Raw genomic sequence first — 21688 nt, forward strand, 5'->3', positions numbered from 1 at the left:
AACAGAGGGGGTTAAAGTATCTTCATAAGGAAGGTTGTAGTTATAGCAGGAACTAGGAAGAAGTCAAAATCCTGATAAATAAAGAAATGGCGACGCTTCAAGTTTCGAATTTCTATTTGTTAATCGTTCTTCTGTCTTTAGCGTATCAAAAAAAATAGTAAAACTTAATATTTTTTTAAATCTCTAGTTCCAACTATAAAGGCGTGTCTGCTGAATATTCTCTCCAAATTTGAAGTCAATCGGTTTGCTAGATCTTGAAATATCATGTAAGCCAGTTTAAATGCGTTTTTTTAAACAAGAAGCTATAACTCTCGCAATTTTTAATATTTTTTGATGAAAAAAATACTATACATACCTATAAGACAAATAAATATATCTGCAAAATCTCACTACAAAACAACCTACCTGTCGTTAAAAAAAAAATCACAAAAAAAGGCCGAAGAAATGACAGCCTAGATAGCAGTATTCCCTTAAGTGGATTATTAGGGCCGCCACAAATTTAAATTAAGAATTATTTAATACATGTCAATGTAATTATTTGAAAATTTTTGTAATCCCCCATTAATTCATTATTTTTTAAACGCTTTAAAGGAAAGTTGATTTCCATTTACCAATTTGGTAAAAGTTAACATTAAGTAAAATAATTCAGCTGAGATTGAGAGTCCACTTGAGGGTCAAAGCAATCGCGTGTAAAATTGCGAATCTCCTCGAGCTACTTAATTTGGCAAATCGCCCTGCGAACGTGCTCGAAAACAGGTGTCCCTCGTAAATAAGAGCTCGCGGTGGCAAAAAAATTGCCTGTTAAACCTGAAAACCACAGCCAATGATGAAAAATGCGTGCGCCAAACAAAGGGTTGACACATAAACGCTCACGGTTTCATTGTTCGCGAACGATATACGTTTCAGAACCGATCGAAAGCGACCTATTTGGAATTTTTACATGTTTATTACACGCGCGTGCGCCGTATTCAACGAACACGTTTAATAAGGGCCATACACATTCATACACAGGGCTTTTCGTACGATTTGCCCTGTGACGCTGCAAACATGCAATCAGTATACATCAGAAAACGATAAAGGGTGCTGTGATTTTTTCTTTTTATTTAAAAATAAATAGTTTAGATCCCTAATTAATGAAGCGAAAAAATAAAAATGTGAAAGCGGTCTTAAAATTCAAAATCAGAAAACAGTAAAAGTGCTGTGATTTTTTTTATTAAAAAGTAAATAGTTTAGATTCCTAATTAATGAAACGAAAAAATAAAAATGTGAAAGCGGTCTTAAAATTCAAAATCAGAAAACAGTAAAAGTGCTGTGATTTTTTTTATTAAAAAGTAAATAGTTTAGATTCCTAATTAATGGAACGAAAAAATAAAAATGTGAAAACAGTCTTAGAATTAAAAATCAAGAAACAATAAAACTGCTGTGATTTTTTTGATTAAAAAGTAAATAGTTTAAATTCCTAATTAATGGAACGAAAAAATAAAAGTATGAAAATGAACCTGAAATTATAGAAAAAAGAACCGTAACGATACCCTGCATATTTTCGTATCAAAGTTATTAACACATTTTGTGTACATCGACGTTTTATTATACTTAATATTATATTGGGTATTCTTTTTGTTGTACGATTTGTACAAATTGTGTCGGCATTATTTCTATTACATTGTATTACTCTGTCATCCCTCCTCCAGTGTATTTTGCGGATTTCGTTCTATTTAAGTATTTTACTACCAAGTATATTCCACACATTTCTACTGGGTTTAAATTTGACGAGTGTAGAGAAATATGTAGTAGTTTTGGACAGTTAGGCGCCAAATTACTCTACAGTATACTTGATTTATACTTGATAAAAATGAGAAGTCTCTAAAATACCTATTTCTTCTATTTGCTACAAATTATTTTTTAGGATATTTCAACACACTATTTTATCCATAGTTTCTGTAATAAAGTGTAATTCACTAATACTATGATAACTAATTAACATCAACACTAACCTCACGAATTACACTTAGGAGAATAGATTTATTGTTAGAAGTAAGACTCAGAAGAATAAAATTTTTATACAAAATAAATAGGAACCTGTGTAAGAAATGTTCAGTCGAATTCGATTTTTTAATAGAAAACATCTCCAACTTAAATTTTATTCCATAACACTATCAAAAAATAACAATTTTGCCGATTTTTACTTATTTATAGCAGCTGCTATAGAGTAGATTGTTGACTTATAAAATTTCTGAAATCCTTTTTGACAATATTACCCAATTTTTAGTAGAGAATGTTTTTCCAAGTTTAAGTATTTTCATGTTTAATTCAATTGGACTAGAAACAGTAGACGAAAAACTTATATTAACAATAAGTATACAGGGTGTTCGGCTACCCCTAGGAAAAATTTTAATGAGGGATTCTAGAGACCAAAATAAAAAGTTATTAACGTTTAAAGTTCCGCAAGTACTGAATTTTTTTCTAGAAAGTGGGTAGGATTTCGGGGGTATGTATAATGACCAAAAATGATTGTAATTGACCCCCACAACCGAAAATAATTTTTCGAAAACGATTTGAATTTTTTTTTTTTCATCGAAAAATTTAGGCACCTAATTAGATTTTCGGTAAGAAATTTTTTTCTCGAAAGTGCGTAGGATTTCGAGGATATGTGTAATGACAAAAAATAATTGTAATTGCCTCCTGCAACCGAAAATAAGTTTTTTAGTATGATTTGAAATTTTTCAATTTCCTCTAAAAATTTCAGTACCTTCCCGAATTTTTTTCTCGAAAGTGGGTAGGAATTCAGGGGTATGTGTATTCACCAGAAATGATTGTAATTGACCCCCATGACTGAAAATAATTTTTCCAGAACGATTTAAAATTATTGAATGTAATTGTTAATAACTTTTTAATGAAGCCTCCATTAACAAATTGGCATTTTTTGACACTCTAGAATCCTCCATTAAAATTTTTCCTTGGTGTGGCCGAACACCCTGTATATGGATGCGTAAAATTAATTTTTCCTTGTCACAAAATGAAAATAACGATTAATTGTTTGACGCAAAGTACTTTTGTATTTCATAAGTAGAAACGTTCGATGTTTGTAATTTACCTAAGCGAATGTTAAACCTATTAAACAATATTAAGCCGCGCCTAAGAATTACAGCGCACCAAGGAATGCTTAACATTTAGCAGACTCTACCACACTGGAAGGAACTCACAGGTTCACCTATTTACCAGCAGATTCCCACATTGAGAAATTACAGTATTCTTTACATAACTGAAAAAAATCAGGTCATCGGCGTTGCAATTATCTGGGAAAAGTCCAATTTTCATTTCATGTATCGACCTTTTATTACCTAGAGTTGGAAAGCATACCAGCTCTACAATTTTCGATTATGATGATACTTGATACACTGATAAAACATCGAACAACGTTCGTTTACTTTTTTGTTGCATAAATTATGCAAAGAGACGAAGTATCGCTAAGAATCGTTACAAATCGAACCTCAAACATCGTAATTATTAGACTCGTATTTTCTTTTTTATTGGCAGGTTGTGGATGTTGTGGACTCAATGTTCTGGATGAAATAAATATTTAGTTCAACACCTCGAAAACTAATGAAGGAAAAATGTTGAATACGAAGCAAGTTTACTTTTTAACGAGCAATTAGAAATTTAAATGTTTAAATAATGATTTAAATTAATATTTCACTAAGTTATAGGTGACATTACAAATATTTAGAAAATCCATGACTTTGTAATAGTTTTATTCAGACTTCCTAATTGCTCGTGTAAAACTGTTTTCGTATTCAATATTGGTGTTTATCTTAATTAATTCTTGCGATGTTTATTTAAATAGGTATCTTTTACGTTTACTTCTTATTGTAACAATAAATGTGGTAACAATAGATACACTCACGACTTGTGTAACAGTAGGCATAAGTTAATTACATCAATATAATTTTAAGTTTTTAGGTAAGGTGCATTATAGAAAATAATTTCTCAGTTTCAATTGCACTAATAAAGTTATATGCTCTTCTTCTTACATGTAAATTTTGTTTAGTATCTATGTAACTCGAATTACTATTAATTTAAGAAAAATTATAAATATCAGTATTCCTTTTACTATTACACACAGGGTATCAAACGTAAGAGGAACAAACTATAGTTTCAAAACAGTTAAACACAGATAAAAATGCTTTTAGATAAAATTAAATAGTATTAAATAATGCATCACTTGAAAATAATGTATATTTCTATGTATTCTTCTAACATGTGACTTTTGTTTAGTATCTACGTAACTCAAATTAATATTAATTTAAGAAAAATTATAAATATCAGTATTCCTTTTACTATTACAGACAGGGTATCAAACGTAAGAGGAACAAACTATAGTTTCAAAACAGTTAAACACAGATAAAAATGCTTTTAGATAAAATTAAATAGTATTAAATAATGCAACACTTGAAAATAATTTTGTATATTTTTATGTATTAGTGTACCTGGAGAATCTGGCAAATGATTATTTAAACTAACATTTGATATTATTTTATTGCAAATTTACCGGTTTATTTTATTTTATAAAATAATCTAACTCTATTTTGCCGTTGAATAGTTTCTGTTCTATTCTTGTGTTCGACAATTGATTTTATTTCATCGTATTAATGTAGGTGTTAGTTCTATTTTCACTTTATTTTGGGAATTTTCCGATTCCTTTAGGGAGATGAAACATCGAGAAAAAATGTTTTTGAAGCGAGGCATTTTGTTCGATCTCTTGCTACTTGTACATCGTGTTCAATCATTCACCATATTTGCTTTGTCACCTAACATCAAAGCAGCGTTCCAAGCGAAAAATTTTGTTTATTTGTATATTAATAATGATCCTATAATTTTTTTCATAATTGAGTAACTTTATATGCCTCTTTATTAACATAGAAGGAGATGGCTCAGAATATTTGAAATCTAAATTCTAAATCTTATTTAAGATTTTCATATTTAGGTGTTATTTATCAAATTCTTATTTTAGATTGCAATATAAATTTCTTGTATCGTGTTACTAACGGAATAGTTTGTGTCGTGACATCAGGAAAACAGCCAATTCCATTAAAATTCATACTCTTATACATGAACGATTTATTAAAAAATGATTCAATATTATCATTATTCAAATTAATTTCCACGCAATAAATATTTTTCAACGTTAACCAAGATGCTTTCTAGAATGAAGTGGAAAGTGAGAAATGTATGCATAAGTTTTATTGCGCGCTCATGTAAAAAAAAGAAAGAAATTTTTTGCAAATTATCAACTATTATTCATTGAAACTATTAACTAACTATTCCTGATATTTCACATATATCTTTAAGATATATAAATACAAAAATTGTATACTATCATTTTTCAAAACTTCGTTGAAATAGAAATTAGTCAGTTGAGGTCCTTCCCTTGTTTGTGTGTTTAGATCTAATTCTTCAATGACTAAAATTTCCCGTATATACGTAATATGCTTTCAACTGTAAAGGACATTGGAAACTTTGAAGCTATCTTTTCTTTGACCCAACGAGTTGATAAGCAGGTATGCCTGGAGGGTCAACAGGAGATAAATGGCCTCTATCAATGACAGGGACGAATCCAAAAGGCTTCTTTGAAGAGTATGAAGCGAAATATGTGAAAGTATATTTCTGAATCTTCCTTTGCACGATTCAAAATTTGTTTATTAATATTTTAATTACTTATTTATACAAGTGTTGACCTCTTATACGAGAGATACCTATTTTATTCACGACTATATAACTTTTGAATTAGAAAAAGCATTAAAAAATATTTAAACTTTTACTGTTTCTGGGGGCTCATAAATAAACAGGGGGGAAAAAATTGAATTTTTGACAAAAATTTCAAATATATTTTCTACTAACTTGTAAACCTTTAAATGGATGAAATAACGTTTGTGCAAATTCAAAATCTAAATATCTGTTCATTAATATTTTGATTATTTATTTATACAAGTGCTTACCTCTTGTACGAGAGATACCTATTTTATTCAAGACTATATAACTTTGGAATTAGAAAAAGCATTAACAAATATTTAAACTTTTACTGTTTCTAGAGCCACATAAATAAACAGAGGGAAAAAATTGAATTTTTCACAAAAATTTCAAATATATTTGTAAACCTCTAAATGGATGAACCAACATTTGTGCAAATTCAAAATCTAAATATTTGTATATTAATATTTTGATTATTTATTTATACAAGTGCTTAATCGAAAACATTTATAAAATCGAACGTAGAATGAATAGTAAAAATTATTTTAAATATCATAACTCTTGAAAGGAATGGCGATCCTCATAACTCCGTTAATTTTACGAATTATTAACCCTTTGAGTGTTGAATACTCCCGGTCAAAGTGCTCGTTGGAGACGGAATAATATTCGTTAACGCGAATCTATTACCTGATTATATAAGCTGCAACTAAGTTATAAATGTAACTTTTTAAACGAATTATTTTATTAGCTTCGTTAAAAAGTTAATATAAAATTTAATTAAAAAATTTCAAAATCGTTTTGGAAAAATTATTTTCGGTTGCGAGGGTCAATTACAATCATTTTTGGTCATTAAACATACCCCCAGAATCCTACGCATTTTCGAGAAAAAAATTCCTAATCAAAAATCTAATCTGAGACCCAGAAATGGTTCCCTGAAATTTCATACGTATCTTTGAAATGCCATAACTTCTGAACGGATTGGGGGATTTTAATGTTTTGAAAGGCAAACAACGCGTATTTTGGTGAGGAATATGTGGAAATTCTAACAATAATGAAAAAGTTGTTCTTTCACTCCGAAAAATGAGAAAAACACCATAAAAATGGTCCAATTTTCAAATAGCCATAACTCCTACAATAGTAAATATATTTCATTGAAATTTTGAGGAGAACTAGAGTTCATGGATACCTACAAAAAAGTATTAAACAACTTTTTTGTACAGTGCCAACCAAATTTATTAAAAAAGAAAAACTTATTTTTAAGAAAAATCGACAGGTGTTAGTAGGTGCCTAAATTTTTCGACGAAAAAGCAAATTTCAAATCCTTCTGGAATAATTATTTTTGGTCACTAGACATACCTCCGAAATCCTATCCACTTTTTAAACGTTAATAACCTTTTAACGGACCCTCCATCAACAAAGTGGTATTCCCGATTTTCGTCATATTTTGACCTCTAGAATCTCCCATTAAAATTTTTCGCAGTGAGTGGCCGAAAACCCTGTATATCCTCAAAAGTGCATATTTTCAGAGAATGCAAAAAATCCGTCGTTTGATTACACAAGAAAGTAAAGATGGCGTCAAATTATACGTCCAATTTGGAATATGTCCTCTGTAGATGTCTCTCCAGACATTGCGAGACACAGTCGTGTGACAACTCGCGGAGGTGGTATGTAATTAATCTGATCCAGATAGGTAATCTGGTTCGTTAATACCTGGTAGTTATTAACAGAAATAGCCAGCTGCGATAACAGATTCGGAGAAAACCTGAGAACAACGAGCTCTTGCTGTTTGGATTCGCGTACCGAGATTTCATCTCTCTTTGACGAAGTGTTAATAAAGTTATATCATCGTGTTATAATTAAGATGCGTCGGAAAAACATAAGTGTCGCAGTGTTCGCCATCCATCGACAAACTTTCGCTCGTTAAAATTCCCTACGTTTTACTATGCGAGTTTCGCTACACATTTGCAATAAATTAAGGGAGTTATTTTAAGACGTTCAAAGTTTTGCTCAAAGTGTCACTGCTTCTCCCGACTAACAACATGCAAAATTCATATTTTGAAGCAATGGATTTTCATGATTATATTTACTAACAATTTTTGTGAAAAGCAATGCATGCAAGACGTGAACGGCGAGTAAACGTCCAAATGTAAATACATCATGGCAATCGTGTAACACAAGTAAGTAAATTCTATAAAAATTATTTGTCCTGTTAAAAATGATGGAAATTCATTATAATCTCTATTAGTTTAATACTTACTGAATGTAACATTTTTTACCGTAACTTCAGTAAATTAACAATCTATTAATGTAATTCTTAAACATTATAAGAGAAATATAATAATAAATTTACAATTAGTCACTGGTTAATTGTAAAACTTATGTTGTGGCTGATCGATGAAACTATTTAATTTGTTATAAATTAAATCATACTGCAATTTTTATATTTAAATAGAATTTATTTAGTTTTTATATTCCTCTTATAATATTTTGCAATTGTGTTTATACAAACAAAGGTTTCCTACATCAATAGATTACATTCTTTTATTGCTATTATAAACAAACATTATTCGACACTTTAGAATTAAATTTTACTTTTACTCTCGTTATTACTCAAAATACCGTAGAAAACGTATTTTATTAAAATTAGAAAAAAATAAATTTCATTTTAATCCGCTGCTAATTTTTTTTATTATAAAGGATATGCATCACACAGTTCTTTAACTCATGTACAAATTATTAGGCTTGTATTAAAATCACTACTCTCGACAATACGCTGCCGGGTATATCCCGAACGTTAGTCCATAACAGACCATACATCAACTTAATAATACGTTTCGAAATCGATCAGAACTTTTCTTCCGTCGCAAACACACAGACTAACTCTTCCCCTCTAATGGTAAATGAAAAGGAAATTCGACTCAGCTTTGAAACTTTCCTACAGAAGGCGTTCCTAGGAAATAGGATAGCTTGACTTTTTGTAAAAGTAAAGATTACAAAAATTCAACAAAATTGATGGTGTACTCACCAGGTCCTATTAAAATGGTCAATATTTTACAATTGAAAGTTATATTTAATATAATAAATATGAATAAAGTATAATATATCGAATAATTTTAATAAAACCTTTTTTGTTCTATTAGGTATCACTTGATAATTGTGTTACGTTATAGTCGTTTCATTTCATATTTCAGTAATCCAAAGTTTCGTCCTTGTTTTTAGACACTTTTCAAAAATATGTGCTTCGAATATATTTCATATTTAGCAACATAAAGTACTTAATAATAAATAAGAAATTTAATTTAACTGAAATAAATACAGTTACAAGTATGATACAAATTATGACACAACGTGGTTTTTTTAGAAGTGACACGCAATATGTATGCTGGATCCAAAAGTCACCACTGAGAGGTATGCTTCATTTGTTAGTGTTTCTTTTTATTGTATCGACAGCTCTGTCATGTACATTTATTGTAAGATTCACAATTATTTATTAAAGAGTCACGTTTGATTTTATTGTCATTCCGGAAACTTTCAATTATTAATTATGGATTGATAATTACAGTTTGTAAAACCGGAAGATTTTAAAATCACACCTGAAGGTTGAAAAATTGATCTTTAACTTGCATTTTCTAAAACTTGAAGATCTTAAAATTGCATTATCAGTTTGGATAAAAAATCGACTCTTTTATTAATTGAATTTTTTAAAACATTCTGACCATAAAACTATGTTAGCACTTTAAATAAAAAATTGGCTTTCTTATTTCCAATTATATTTTCCAAAACTTCAAGATTTTTTTTAATTTATTTAGATGAAAAATCGTCTTTTTTATTGTGTAACTGCATTTTTGAAAATTAAAAATTACATTACTAGTTTGGATGGAAAATTGATTTGTTTATTAGTTCTAGGATACCACAAATCATTTGTTCTCCAGATTATTTATAACCGTTACTTTTCTTTAAAAAATATCAAAGTCTGAATTGTAAGTAAACCGTGAAAAGTTCATTTCGTAATGTTCTAAACATAATACACGCTCAAAAAGTGTGCTAAAATATGATTTAAATTTTCAATTTATATTTCTTTTGTATTATAAAATAATGAATAAATTACTATACAGAGTGTCTGGGTCATTACTAGCCAGCATTTTTTTCGTAAATGGTAATTTAATTGTTAAAATGAAAGAGAGAACCGGTGTGTGTGTGTGTAACGTTGAGCGACAAAAGTTTGAATACGTTAAGTTTGTTGTGAACCTTCTTTAATACCCAAAATGAGCTTAAAAATATAGAAAAAATTATATCATATATTTTTTCATTTAAAATGAATTTACATATAATTTTTAATAATACATTTATTAACTACACTAGAAGCCAGATACCATGTAATATATAAAATCAAATAAAATAAGTTGATTTTAAAAACTCAAATTGCACTATTAATAATACAAAATAATTGTTCTCGTTATTAATAATTAAAAAGACAATAATTTTTGAATCCCCTGTTACAATTGTTATCATCACATACATATACACATTTTAATGAATATTTCAAAACTTTTCTTTCCTATAAATCATATCAACATTCAATTGGTTCCACAGCATTTAATAATTGAAAGTGGAAAAAAAATTCTAATAAACTACAGCAGCCAAAAATATACTACAAATAAAATATGACCAAAGTGAAGGCCAGTATGACATTATAAAATCTATTAATATCACGACTAATAACGCATTCAAAAAACATAAAATCAAATTTGAAGAAACAACGAGTACAAGACAAATTACCTGAATATTAGAGTAGATTAGAGAGGTTTAAAAACGCGCTGCTTGCCACAGCGACGAGAACTCTCGTAAGTAGATTCTGAAAGAAATGACAATTTTGACGATTTATAAAAACGCATCAGCTACGAAATTCGTAATTAATGCAAATTATAATGTTTCTGTTGCCGACTAATCCCATCTAGAGTTATTTCCTCACAGACGACCGCGCTTCTTGAGTTTTTATCAAATTACATGCGAAGTATCGTGCTTAACACGTGGCAAATAATGTACAATTTATTGCTTTTGTTTCTTTAAATTTTCACTATTAATCGCTTTAAATTCTAGGTATCAAATTGATCAACATTACGCTACTTGAAATAATTCTAAAATCACTCAGTTGACTGAGGTAATCATACTATAAAAGCTACTCATATTGTACATATTAAATAATACTTCGTGAAATACAAAATATTATACATTTTCAGAATTTTCTTATTTCTGATATACTGTTTAGTAGTCAACACTGTTATAGAGCTTTATTAATGGGTTCCATTTAAACAGACTGTATTTAAAAACACTAGGTAAATGTTCTGTTTATGTTATGAATTCTGATAGTCACAGACAATCAAAAGTTCACGAAAATGAATTTGTAAAAAATAGAAATAGAATTTATTACGTACGAAAATTCTCTATTCGTAACAAGTATTGAATAAAATTTGGTACATTATTTATTAGGATGCAAAATATAAACATATTATATACATATATGCTATTAAGCATTTACACAATCTGTTAGATATAACAAATTTAAGTATTGTACATTTATAACATAAGGTTATTATTGTAAAACTGAATTGATATAAATATGCATCATTCTGGTCTACATATAGGGTTAAAAAGAAATTTGAATAGCGTTATTTTGACGATTTTTGACCCTGAAATGATAGATATAGCTAGAGATCCTCGTTGAGATACAACATAACAATGAAATTAGTAACGAAATTCTTCTATGATACCAAACACGATAAAAGAAAATATACATCATAATAGAGTGGTGAAATTGTGGAATTTTTATGTCTCCACTAAATAAATATATACGTAACGAAATTATTATAATATTAATTAATTAATTAACCAACTTGTTGGGTATGGAAGACATTTATTACTCAGATGTAAACTAAAAAAGTACGAAACGGTAATGAACGCTCAACCCCGGTGAACTTTTTCCACTATGTATTTTGCCTCGTCGCTCGCGTCATTAACTCCATGTTACTAATGCACACAATTTTTCTATATTTTCCCCCCAAATTATGACGCTTGACATGGCAGTAATTATTCGAGTTTGAAGAGCGTACATATTTTTCCCCCTCATTAATATCCCAGCAGTAAATGTTACGTATAATTATTCACATAAATTGAACGTTACCTCACCCTTTGCAAAATTCTCGAATAACTGCGAGGGTTGTACCAACGTGCAAAGAAACAAACATGGAAATATTAACGAGAATCAAACGAAATCGTATTTCAGCGAATTAAACTTTATTGTATCTCGTGAACTGCCAATTATTCTAATATGAATTACAAAGACAACTTTAGGGATGAAAACTCATTTTGAATCATTTATTTCTGACCAATAGAATGGATGTTACCATGGTAGTCGTGGTACAAACGCAAACACGAGTTATGTTTCAGGCTGTAACTTTTAAAACATTAATTGTTTTGTTACTCAAAAGTTAAAGATTGTTTATTCGACGACAACAGATTTGGATTTTTAAACCTATTCTTACGTGCACGGTTCTATGCGTCATTTTCAACAGTATAACGTGGCAGTAATAATGAAAATTCTAAATGAATGTTCATAATGAATTTTTTTAATGGCATAACAAAGTTGATGAATGTTCCCAGTGTCAGAACTTTTATTTATTTCAAACAAAATGAACTAGTATGTTGCTACTCTTTTGCTCGTTATTACTTTCAAACTGTACATTTTTTCAGGTAATGTTTCAAACTTGTTACAACTGAAGGATGATTTATTTATAATTTTTCTGTATATTTTTCCATCCATCACGGCGAAGTATATTTTACTTACAATGCATAGTCTGCCACAGAACTGACAACAATACAATTTTTATTTCATTATATGGTTACCATTCAGAGTAATTCTATACAGATTATTAGTTTAAATTTCTTGTTTCCAGAGTTAGTGTTATTATTACCGATTTAATGTCCAAGAACCCGTCACGACGTAATTGTAGGAAAATTAGATATCCCCTGTTGCTTTAGTCAGAAGAACAATCATCAGAGTTGAACAAAGCCGGATTAGCCAATAAGAAATTGTGATCGAGTAAATAATTCATTGGAAAATATCGATAAAAATCTACCTTAATCTTACAATAACGTCTATTGCGAAGAAGTCAAGACAGATAATATCTACATAGTTTTTGCAATGTCGTTCCATTCTAGCAGTTATTCCCATGTAATTAATAGAGATTTCGTATTATAAGGTTTGAGCTAAGAATTAAGATAGTTTACATTTTTATTAAAAATTATCTTTTAAACAATAATAAATCATTTTTGCTAAGGCACACTGATTAGTAACAAACTAATGACAAAAACGAAATTAGCCATAAGCATAATCTTTGAGAGCATTTATATTAATTAGAAAATACAAACATATAAACATGTTTATCGAAAACTAGATATTACGAAGATATGCAGTAAAAATGATAACTGGATATCTATATTTTGAATCATAACGATATCAACGAGTTTAAAGCTTCATTGAAATAATTAGAAAAAATTCGTATACAGGATGTATGGCCACCCCTGGGAAAAATTGTAATAAAAGATTCTAGAGACCAAAATAGGACAAAAATCAAGAATACCAATTTGTTGATGGAGGGTTCGTTAAAAAGTTATTGACGTTTAAAGTTCCGCTCGTACTGAATTTCTTTCTCGAAAATGCGCAGGATTTCGGGGGTATGTCTATTCACCAAAAATGATTGTAATTGACCCTTGCAAGTGACAATAATTTTTCCAGAACGTTTTGAAATTTTTTTCTTCATCGAAAAATTTAAGCACTATACCCCCTGTCAATTTTTCTTAAAAACTCGTTTTTCATTTTTAGTATTTTTGTTTGGCGCCCTACAGAAAAGTTGTCTAATACCTTTTTGTACGTACCCATGAGCTCTACTTTAAAAAAAAGTTTCATGTAAATATATTCACTATTGTGGGAGTTATAGCTGTTTGAAAACTGGACCATTTTTATGGGGGTTTTCTAACTTTATGGTGTTAAGAAGGAACTTTTCAAATATTTTTGGAATTTCTATATACTCTTTGACAAAATACGCGTTGTTTGCCTTTTTAAACATTAAAATTGTCCAATTCATTCAGAAGTTATGACATTTTAAAGATTCGCATGAAATTTCGGGGACCATTACTAGCCTCACATTAGATTTTCGGTGAGGAATTTTTTTCTCGAAAATACGTAGGATTTCGGAAGTATGTGTAATGACCAAAAATGATTGTAATTGACCCCCGCAACCAAAAATAATTTTTTCAGAATGATTTGAAATTTCTTATTTTAATTTTTTAATAACATTTTAACGAAGCTACAGTCAAGAAATTGATATTCTCGATTTCCGTCTTATTTTGACATCTAGAATCCCCCATTAAAATTTATCCCAGGGGTGACCGATCACCCTGTATAAAGTTAATTAACATCTACTGTAAATTGCCAATAAATTATAATATATGACAAATAGATTTTTATAGAAAAGATCAGCCTAATTTTGCAAAATTTATTGTTATGTATTATGATAATGCGGTGAAAAGATACAATTTTTTTTACCCAGATGTTTCAACAAATTTATTCTATCACTTAAAATCAATTTTTTTTTTATTGTACTGTCATGAGTCCATTTCATATTGAAAATGAAATAGTTTTTCGTATCACTCGAACCCAAGTATACTACTTCAACTATAATATTAATTTTCTGTTATATCACGTCATAAAAAAATTAAATAATAATAATAATATTGTAAAAATAACAATTTAACAAAATTTGAAGTAATTTTTACTATTTTGTTTCAACTATCAACCTCTTTAAGTAACAGACGGAACAAGTGCTTCAATTTGCTCATCTATACTTGTATGGAAATTATCCGAAATATCCTGATTACCAATCCCATTCTGACTGGATTACTCTATTACGTCCCAAATTGGGATTCTGTGACTGAATGCTAATCAAACATCCCCGGTTGAACCTGAATCCAGAAAACCCATACAAGTTATCATTAGATTCTAATGGGAAGAGGAGAATTCGAAAATCCGAAAAATTAGAAATCTAATAAGTACAAATTTACGAAAGATGAAAAGAACTAAGAAAACCAGAATGAAAATACTTTAATCGCATTATAATAATATTAAATAATCATATAAGAATTATATACTTTTGCTTCATAAAAAAATGGTTCAAATAAATTCTATACAGTTTAATGAGTAATAATAAAAAATTAATGCCACTTTCCATTTAAACAAATTTTGGAGTGTTCCGTTTTCCCGCAACAGTTGCTCCTCCAAAAATGTGTTAAGAACTGAAAGATTGGTCCTTCAAAACCATTTAATTAAACAAAAAATAAAGTCGAAATCTTTATTAGATTCTGAGAAAACAACTTGTAACATTTTATTTGATGTACCTTATATGTATATTAAAGTATAGATTACTTTATAAATTATTTCACAAATAATAGTTCGGAATTTATTTATGCGTATTTTTATTTCAAATAAAAAAGAAATTTTTTTAATTACAAAATCTTTTAATTTCATACACAACCTTTTTCAGGCTCTTTAACCCAATCTACTTATGCAAATTATATGGTCGACAAGCTTCGAGCAGCAGACATAATTCTGCAACTGGTCAAAGACAATCTAATCTCTTTTATAGTTTTGAAATATTTTCTGAAAAACGTCGAAAATATATTGAATCGTTTAATACAACTGATAATAATTAAAAATATATGAAGAATATGGATTTGTTCATTGCAATATAGAGGTTCATTATATAAATATTTATATTATAATAATTAGCAACCGCGTATTTCATTCATTTACAAATTATAATTATTATACTTCAAATAAAAAAATTGGTACGTATACGGAATTAGAAGCATGCCTAAATGTACCCAGAACCATATTGGAATCCTAAATGGATACTAAACGGGGTGTCCAATTAGAATCTGAGCGGCAGAGTGTTAGACTACTAAATGAGATTGGACTGGATTGCCTGATCAGATCCCAATTAGAGCATGGGAACTTGGAACCGATCTCAATTACAATTCAAAAATTTTTCCACGCAAATAGGTATAAGGTTTTCTCAATAATATTCTTTCAACTATTCTCTTTCAAACTGGTTATGTATGAAATGATAATACAGTGATCCCTCGTTAATGTTCGCTAGTTTAGCGTCCATGATGCGAACATTATCGAGGGTAGTACTATTTAACTGTCAATTATTACTTTTGTTAAACTTAATCGTTAGACAAATGTGAGAAACACTGAGAGTGAGTGAAACAGAGTAAAATATTCAACATTTGTTTATTCTGTTGAAAAATATCAGGTCTCCTGGCATAGGAACTGATTAAATAAATATACAGGGTGTTCGGCCACCCCTGGCAAAAATTTTAATGGAAGATTCTAGAAGCAAAAATAAGACGAAAATGAAGAATATCAATTTGTTGATGGAGGTATCGTTAAAAAGTTATTAACAATTAAATTCAAAAATTTCAAATCGGTCCGGAAAAATTATTTTTGGTTGCAGGGGTCAATTATAAACATTTTTGGTGAATAGACATATCCCTGAAATCCTACCCACTTTCGAGAAAAAAAATCGGGTAGGTGTTGAACTTTTTTGGCAGAAAAAATTTTTCAAATCGTTTTAAAAAAATTTTCTTCGTTTGCAAAAGTCGATCGCAATCATTTTTGATCATTACACATATCTCCGAAATCCTACTCAGTTTCGAGAAAAAAATTCCTTACCGAAAATTTAATGTGAGGCCCAGAAATGCTTCCCTGAAATTTCATGCGTATCTTTGAAATGCCATAACTTCTAAACGGATTGGGGGATTTTAATGTTTCGAAAGGCGAACAACGCGTATTTTGGTGAAGAATATGTAGAAATTCTAACAATATTGGAAAAGTTATTCCTTAACCAAGTAAAGTGAGAAAAACCTCATAAAAATGGTCCAATTTTCAAATAGCCATAACTCTTACAATAGTAAATATATTTCCTTGAAATTTTGGGAGGAACTAGAGTTCATGAATACCTACAAAAAAGTACTAAACAACTTTATTGTACAGCGCCAACCAAATTTATTAAAAAAGAAAAACCAATTTTTAAGAAAAATGTACAGGGCGTAGCTGCTGAAATTTTTCAGCGAAAAAGAAAATTTCAAACCATTCTGGAAAAATTATTTTTGATTACAGGGGTCAATTATAATAATTTTTGATCAATAGACATACCCCCGAAATCCTACTCAGTTTCGAGAAAAAAATTCCTTACCAAAAATATAATTTCTGGCCAGAAATGCCTGCCCGCATTTTCATGCGAATCTTTAAAACATCATAACTCTTGAACGGATTGGACGATTTTAGTTTTCAAAAACGCAAACGGCGCGTATTTAGATGAAGAATATGTAAAAATTGCAAAAATATTCGAAAAGTTGATCCTTGACCCCGCAAAATGAGAAAACCCCCATAAAAATGGTTCAATTTTCAAACAGCCATAACTCCTACAATAGTGAATATATTTCAATGAAACTTTTTTCTGAAATAAAGCCCATAGGTACCTATAAAAAAGTATTAGACAACTTTTCTGTAGGGCGTCAAACAAAATTACTAAAAATGAAAAAAGAATCTTTAAGAAAAATCGACAGGGGGTAGGTGCCTAAATTTTTCGGCAAAATTGAAAAGTTTCAAATCGTTCTAAAAAAAATATTTTTGGCTGTAGGGGTCAATTACAATCATTTTTGGTGAAAAGTCATATCGCCGAAATCTTACTCATTTCCTAGAAAAAAATTCGAGAAGATGTGAAATTTTTCGACAAAATTAAAAAATTTCAAATCGTTCTGGAAAAATTATTTTCGATTGCGGGGGTCAATTACAATAATTTTTTATGAATAGTCCTACCCCCGAAATCTGACCCACTTTCTAGAAAAAAATTCAGTACAAGCGGAACTTTAAACGTTAATAACTTTTTAACGAAATCTCCATCAACAAATTAGTATTCTTGATTTTCATCTTATTTTGGCCTCTAGAATCTCCCATTAAAATTTTTCCCAGGGTGGCCGAACACCTTGTATATAGACAATAATTAAATATTAAACACAACCACTTTAATTATTCTTTAGATGTTACATAGTTTAACATAAAATAAATTACAGTAATGCTGACCATACGGTTCGAACAAACGACTCGACAAAAGCCACGGGAATCCCCGCACGATCTTCAACCTTATTATAGATGTCGCCATTTGGTCGCGTGCTTATTCCCGCGAAATTATGAACGGTTCAACATATTCTACAAGTTTTAAAATCGTTCAGAAATCAAAGTTACATATCTAGCTTTTTTACAAATCGCATGATTTTTGTGTGGTAGCTCAACTTGAAAATAGCGAAGGCTCATTTATACGCGGTATTTTTCTCTAAAAAGTGATAAAAACTAACAAGTCGAATTTATCTGTAATATTTCATATATTATTATATTCACTACAGATAACCTTTTGTAAAGCAATCAAATGAAATGTAATACATAAATTAAGAATGTGTGCAATTATCAATGGAATTCTGTTTGCAGTATCTTTCACGTGTTAAATCATGTTTTGTTTCTCAAATCAACCTTTTGATTGCAAATAATTTTTCTCGAAAAAAGTACTTTAGTATACAACTAGAATTTATAATGTATAAAGGATATGTAATATTTATTGATTCCATGTGATTAGACTAGATTTAAATAAATAATTAGTACATGTTTTATTCAAAATGAAGGCCGTCAGCATCTAAACATTTTTGCAATCTAGCTCTAAATGAATTTTGCACTGTATTTTGCACTGTCTTATTCTTGTAAGTACTTACGTATTTGTGATTTGTAACCATTTTGAAAAATGTTTTAAATTTTCTACGATAAATTTAGATACACTTCTTTTTACCTCCTCTAATAAAGAACAAAATTGAATGAAATTTCATTTCACGTTATTCAAATCACGTTAATAACGTACATCATACATGTTTAAATTAATACATTTCAGGGGTTGGAAAGAGTTATAAGAACCAAACAAAATATTATAACTATTATGGATATATCGGTTCTAGCTTATATCGGTTTCAGTTACGGTTCTTCAAATATTATTATATTCTATATGGTCTCCATAGCTTAATATTATATCGGATATTATTTCAGTTCTGTAACTGCTATTTTTCAGTTCTATTTCGATTACGATTCCGTTCTGTGCGAATTATTATATCGATTTCGTTAAGCTTCTTAGTTCTTATTGAATTTGTAAAAATGTTAACCATTTGAATTTCAGACATCATACGTACCACAGCTTGATTAAAATTTCATTTATGATAACACGAATCCAATTTATTTTTATTATTTATATATTTTTGCGAGAAAAAGAAAATTTTTTTAATTTTAGAAGTCACGTCTCAAAATTGTAATTGGTATTGCTAGTTGTTCGTATTAATAAAGACTCTCGGAGTACAAAGGGTTAATATGTTTAATATATTATATAAAAATCAACATTAAGTAAAATAATTCAGTTGAGATTGAGAGTCCACTTAAGGATTAACGTAAAAATCCACTAACATGTCGTACGATTAATAAAGTAAAAATTGTAAAAGAATTTTTTTTAGTACGGAATGTTTCTCATCTTCACAAAATCTCAATTTGTTTGGTCAATACTTTACAAGATATCACTACAGCCACCTAGGTGAAAAATAATGGATTTTTTTCCCCCAACCTAATATATGCACATATTATCGCAATAGAACCGAAAAATAACAGTTACAGAACCGATATATCCATAACAGTTCATTTTTTCGATTCTTACAACTGTTTAAACCTTAACAAATTAATGAAAATATAGTTTCGTTTAAGTAATTATTACATCCCACTGAAACAGTATTAAAACAATGTGTAACAAAGTATCGTGACGTATTTGTCTCTATCGATTTGGTTAAATTTTCTAAGATTTTCGATCATCGGTACGCCTTGTCTCGTAACCTTTCAAAATGGCGTCGAATCGCATTCATTTGCGTCACACTCTGTGCTGCCCATTCGCATTTACCTCCACCGTTCTCCTTCCAGCGCTCGTTTCCACCAACCCCCTCGCGCCTTTTGCTCATTCTTTTCCTCCCCTCTTTCTCTTTCACTCGACCCTGACACCCCAACCCCCGCTCAGCAAGCTCATCACTCGGTTCACCACTCACGGTTCTTACTACAACTGCCGTAATACCCTGTCGTTTGATACGCATCCATGCGTTCCCAGTCGTCATACGGACTCACAAACATCCTTCGAAATTCTGACAGAGGCGTCCACTCGTTTCTCGGATAGCACTTAGCACCGCGTGGGCGTCCGCGATTCATTACCAGCAGTCGATGTTGGATAAAATGTAATCATGATTAATGATTAACGATTACAATTGCCGTGTAATCAAACCAGTGATTAACGATTACGATCATCGAGTAGTACGTAAGTACACTACTGGACAGATGTATTCGGATGCGAACGTTTCTGTTCATATTTATTATCCTTACGCTTTTACGGACTTCTTCGTGATGTGTTTACTATTAGTTCGACGTTAACTGTCGTAGGAATCAGACAAAGATATCTACGTATTATGATGTATAAAATAAGTTCATTTAGATGTGTACAAAATTTGAGGTGGATTTTTAATTAATAATGCAACATTGAGTCGATTCTATTCGTTTTTTAATAATTTAGCGTTGATTTTATTTATATGTTAAAGGTTCAAATGATCCCCTTGGATTTGATAGAAAATATAAGATTCAATTTCATCCTTATTTTATAATTAGAGGTTTATAAGGATTTATTATAATTTATGTAACTGGACAAAAGTATTCAGAAGATTCGTTTACAAGCATAAATTACAATCTGGTATACGATTTTTGTCAAAATATCATATTACATCATTTTTTCAATTTAGTGTGGTCCGATGGTAATATAAAATGTAATTTATTCAGGAATAATAAACCATACAACGAAATTACAAAGGTAGCGAAGAAGAGATGTTTTATAAAACTGTTTCGATAATAATACACAAATACGGGAATTCCCCGCGAACGACTGGCCAACTTTTCCTGGGGGTTTTCTTACTGTCTACCAGTACTGTGGCGGCTAACGTCACAGGCGTAGCAAGCGCCATTTAGTTAAGTCCCTAGTTTTAGTTAGTTTCTAGTTAGTTTTAGTTAGTAAGTAATATCTAAGTCATTAGTTGGTAGTATTAAATTTAAGTTGGCGCACCCCCTTCTTCTTGGCCCAGAGAGTTTGTAAGGGCCCAGTCTGTTCGACGCCTACGAGAACACAAGAAGTAAGAGAACATATTGTGCTTAAATAAAGTCTTGTTAAAGGGTTTGGTAATTCTATAATTTTGAAAAATTCGATATTTTGTTTTTTAGCTTAAATAATAGTTTGAACCTTAAAATCATTATGCGAAAGGTCCCAGTGTCGGAACAATGTTAGAGCCTCAAACAATGACATATATCTGCGTATATCAAACTTTAAATGCATTTTCCTCGAAACTATGTTCTACAAAACGGTGTGCAGGATTACTCCAGTTCTAATTAATCAATTGCTTTGAAAATTTACAGTTATCTTTACTATTATATTTATTAAGCATTGACGATCCGTTTTTTTAAAAATTGTCTAATAATTCTGCAACATATTAGTAATAAAAACTCGATTTTTGATAAAATTCGATTTTAGGTTTCAAATATCTGCCATATTGTTCATTTTTATACAAACTGAAATGTCTCATCGTCAATGCTAAGAACTTTTATCATAGTTAATGGAATATTTCGACAACCATTTTACCATAATCCTGCACACCAGTTAGGCATCAAAAAATGAAGTGGCTCGGGAACATGGCGCTGTGTAGGCTTAATTAT

The 21688-nt window shown here is 29.9% G+C and overlaps 1 protein-coding gene across 8 annotated transcripts in view; it reads right to left on the minus strand.

Moving 5' to 3' along the window:
* Nucleotides 1–21688, minus strand: part of Wge (BAH domain and coiled-coil containing protein winged eye) — a 646012-nt gene that overhangs the window by 400447 nt on the left and 223877 nt on the right. Inside the window, exon 2 of one of the 8 annotated variants that reach the window (XM_076763822.1) lies at nucleotides 10528–10603. The exons of the other annotated variants lie outside the window; for them this stretch is intronic. The gene's annotated coding sequence lies outside the window, so the exon portion shown is untranslated. The remainder of the gene's footprint in view (nucleotides 1–10527; nucleotides 10604–21688) is intronic. 8 annotated transcript variants of the gene reach the window in all.

The sequence above is a fragment of the Colletes latitarsis genome, chromosome 4 (assembly GCF_051014445.1).
Source record: "Colletes latitarsis isolate SP2378_abdomen chromosome 4, iyColLati1, whole genome shotgun sequence".
NCBI lineage: Eukaryota > Metazoa > Arthropoda > Insecta > Hymenoptera > Colletidae > Colletes > Colletes latitarsis.